Source organism: Oryctolagus cuniculus, chromosome 1, assembly GCF_051225735.1.
Source record: "Oryctolagus cuniculus isolate XC-2025 breed Fujian yellow rabbit chromosome 1, ASM5122573v1, whole genome shotgun sequence".
Classification (NCBI taxonomy): Eukaryota; Metazoa; Chordata; class Mammalia; order Lagomorpha; family Leporidae; genus Oryctolagus; species Oryctolagus cuniculus.
The window spans coordinates 17,161,414-17,165,747 of NC_142867.1; the positions used below are offsets into that span (position 1 = coordinate 17,161,414).

General features: G+C 40.9%; 1 pseudogene; it reads right to left on the reverse strand.

Moving 5' to 3' along the window:
- Nucleotides 1–2,152: 2,152 nt before the first annotated feature.
- LOC127486531 (olfactory receptor 4A5-like) lies at nt 2,153–3,487 on the reverse strand (annotated as a pseudogene).
- Between the last annotated feature and the right edge of the window lie 847 nt (nt 3,488–4,334).

Below are 4,334 nucleotides of genomic sequence, written 5' to 3' on the forward strand. Positions count from 1 at the left end.
CATTTAGTACATCACACATAGGTAAATTTTATGTCAATTTATAAAACAAATTTACAGGATTATAAAAATAAAGATCAAGAAAGAAGCTCCTGTCAATCTAATGAGATAATTGCATAGAAAAAATCACTAATGAAGAAAACTTTCTGATACACATAAACAATAAAGTGTTAGCACAGAGGATTTCTAAAGAAGTCCAAGAAATTAATAATAATGGTAAGAGGTTGTTCTTAAAACCTGCTGCAAGTACATGGATATACATTTCCTAGAATGTTGAAAAAAATGAATGTCCAACAGACATATTAGAATAAGGTAATGTTCAGTAGCAGTAAGGTTTGCCAATGGAATCACTGGAGAAATCAAAGGCTCACATCCATTATATTCACAAAAATGTCAAACATCTCACAATACTAGACGAGGATGAGGAGTGATGGCACTGTTATACATTACTGGAAGCTTTAGGGGGAAATACAATTATCTATAAAAATAAACATGTCAACATTCTACTTAACATAAAATAATTTCTTTCAGCTAGAAACATGAATATTTACAAAGGATAATTGATGTCTCATATTACAATAAAAGCAATTTAATCTGATTTGTGATGTTCCAAGATGGCTACCGACTGTGGAAAAATTTTGCTTTTTCCATAAAATTGCAAAAAAACACATAATTTACATAACAAGTCCATAACTAAGTTGAACATAAGTTTTAGGGAATGCACCTCTTATGTGAAATAATACATGATTTACTCACATCTTCAGCATCATGAAAGCAAAATAAGAAGCTTTATTATTCTTCAAAGATTGCAAAACATGCACACAGAAACTAGTGAGGAAAGTCACAAAAATATAGTACAACTGGGATTGGTATGGCTTTGCAATCCAAAGTATCCACCCTGTCATCAGGAAATTGAATCTGTCTTCATCATCCGCCTTATCCCATCCAAGAGAAATATTCACTAACCGTGACTTAACCAACCACAGTGTTATTTGTCACCAAATATCCTGAACTTGAAGTGCATAATAATTGAACATGGATGTAATCTTAAATAAAAAGCATAATGCAGCTACAGAAATATACTGTACTGATAGAATATTGCACCTAAAATCTTAAAATCATTGTTTTGGTTCCAGAGACATTTCTTAGTCAAATTTCATCCTCATTAATTAGGGTAATACTATAGAAAAAAAAAAAAAACACTTCTAAATCCCATTTCAAGGCCGGCGCCGCAGCTCAATAGCCTAATCCTCCACCTTGCAGCGCCAGCACACCGGGTTCTAGTCCCGGTCGGGGCACTGGATTCTGTCCTGGTAGCCCCACTTCCAGGCCAGCTCTCTGCTGCGGCCCGGGAGTGCAGTGGAGGATGGCCCAAGTCCTTGGGACCTGCACCCTATGGGAGACCCGGATAAGCACCTGGCTTCTGTCTTCAGATCAGCGCAGTGCACCTGTCCAGCTGCCAATGGAGGGTGAACCAACACAAAGGAAGACCTTTCTCTCTGTCTCTCTCTCTCACTGTCCATTCTGCCTGTCAAAAAAAAAAAAAACTTATAAAAAAAATCCCATTTCAATATGCACCAATAAAAATTAAGTTATAAGATATAGTTTTTTTTTAACTTATAATGGAACAACTGTATGCATTTTATTTGTCCTCTAGAATTTATCTATGACATTGATTCTCATATGAAAGGATAATTTATTCTACTTCTTTGAAGAATTGCTATACAAAGAAGCATCCCTGGCCAGCGCCCTGGCTCAGTACGCTAATCCTCCGCCTGCGGCGCCGGCACCCTGAGTTCTAGTCCCGGTCAGGGCGCCGGATTCTGTCCCGGTTGTTCCACTTCCAGTCCAGCTCTCTGCTGTGGCCCGGGAGTGGAGTGGAGGATGGCCCAAGTGCTTGGGCCCAGAACCGGCATGGGAGACCAGGAGAAGCTCCTGGCTCCTGGTTTCAGATCAGCGCGGTGCACTGGCCACAGCGTGCCGGCGGCAGTGGCCATTGTGGGGGGTGAACCAATGGAAAAGGAAGACCTTTCTCTCTGTCTCTCTCTCTCTCACTGTCCACTCTTCCTGTCAGAAAATAAATAAATGAAATTTTTAAAAAATGTGCAAAGAAGCATCACTAAAACACCCACTGAACTGATTACATCACACATTTTTAGCATTTTCTACCTCTTAGTTGCTCTAGAATTAAGAGCAACTGTGTTCTGTGTGGGACACAGGTTCTTATTCTACCAATAGTTAACATTTTACACCAGAGATTAGCCATAGCATTTTCATTTCCAAATTCCCCAAGGTATATATTAAAGGATTCAATATGGGAGTCACAATGGTGAAAACCACACTTATGGATTTATCAATGGGAAAGTTGGAAATATGTCCGAGATATATGAAAATACAGGGAAAAAAAAAAAAAACAGGACAACCACTGTGATGTGGGAGCTGCAAGTGGACAGGGCCTTGCGCCGTCCTTCCTGGCTGTGAGTTTTAAGAGAGTTCAGGATGATGCCGTAGGATATTAGGAGAAGACTAAAGATAATCATACAGATGGCTCCACCGTTGGCAGCCACAGTGAGACCTATGAAGTAGGTGTCAGTGCACGCAAGTTCCAATAATGGGTACATGTCACAAATGAAGTGGTCAATGACATTGGGGCCACAGAAGGGGAGACTGTACACAAACACAAGTTGAATCACAGAATGCGTAAACCCTCCAACCCAGGCCACCACCAACAGAAGGATGCAACATCATCTGTTCATGATGGTCAGATAGTGCAGTGGCTTGCAGATGGCCACATAGCGGTCATAGGCCATCACCACCAGCAGGAAGACCTCAGCACCACCAAATAAGTGTTCTATAAAGTGCTGGCCCATGTAAGCCGGGAAGGATATTGACTTCTTATCACAAAGTAGGTCTATGATCAACTTGGGAGAAACAGCAGTGGAATAGACAGCATCCATGAGTGACAGATAAACCAGGAAGAAGTACATTGTGGAGTGTAGGCGATCTTTAGACAAATCAAGGCCAGTCCTGGGTTGTGGAGTTCGTGGGATAAGAAAGTCACATAATCCCATCCTGAAGGAGGATGTTAATCAAGAACACTTAGTTAAAATTATCTGTGTTACCAGAGCCCGGATAAGTTGCTTGTGTATGTTGTTATCTTTTGTGCTTCTTTGTGCTTCTTATGTATAAATAACACCGAGACACTGGAATAAATGAGCCTTGATCACCCTTGTTGTCTTGGCTCCATTCTCTGCGCCCTTGTCCCTCTTTTCATTCCCACTCTCTCCTTCAGGTTACATTAGACTGGTGCGTCTGGCCCGCACAGCGAAGCCCAGAGAAGGGCTGGAAACAATGGTCATCACAATGAGCAGGTTGCCCACCATCGTCCGATGTAGATGAATAAAAACAGGACAAACAGTGCCTTTTGTCCTGTGGGATCCTGAGTGAAGTCCAGAAGGATGAATTCTGTGACATTATTACCATGTCCCATTGATTCTTCTATAAATGCTTGTTTCCAAAATAGATTCTCAGAAGAATAGGACCTGTAATAATATTGTGGGCAGGACTGCGAGGACATTAGGCCATGCAGCAGGTCTTAATTATATCTTCTACATTGGTTTACACACAAGATCCATTTAATAAGCATCTGGTCTGTTCCTCTTTGAGACTCCAAGTGGTCTTTGCTTGACAATTCTATAACCCAGGTGGGGTATGATTTTGGGTTGGAGGTAAATGATTCCATTTCTGAATCTGTTTTCCTTACTTGTTATTTGTTGAACTCGCTCAGTGAGGCATTAAGCCTTTGACTAGAAAATAAATTTAAAATATGTAGAAATGAATAAATGAGTTGAATCTGTGTTGTTTGTTGGTAGTATTTGTGGCCAGTAGCTTCACATTATAATCTGTCCTATCGCATATCTATCTTCTATAAGTCTCTCACTAAAATTCAATAAATTGAACTTCTAAAAGTATCAAAATACTACAAAATCGCTTAGCACCTTCTACCTGCAGCAATCACCAGGTGTGATTCTCTGTCAGCTTTTTTTAAAATGATTTATTTATTTGTTTAGAGTTGGGGTTACAGAGAGTGAGGGAGATAGGGAGAGAGAGATAGAGCAATGTTCCCTCTCTGGTTCATTCCCCAAATGGCCACAGAGGTCCGAGTTGGGCCAGCAAAAGCCAGGAGCCAGGATCTTCTTCCAAGTCTCTCACATGGGTACATGGGCCAAAGGACTTAGGCTCTCTCTCACTGCTTTCTCGGGTACATTAGCAGGGAGCCATATTGGAATAGGAGCAGCCAGGACATTCATATGGGATACCGCCAGTATAGGCACTAG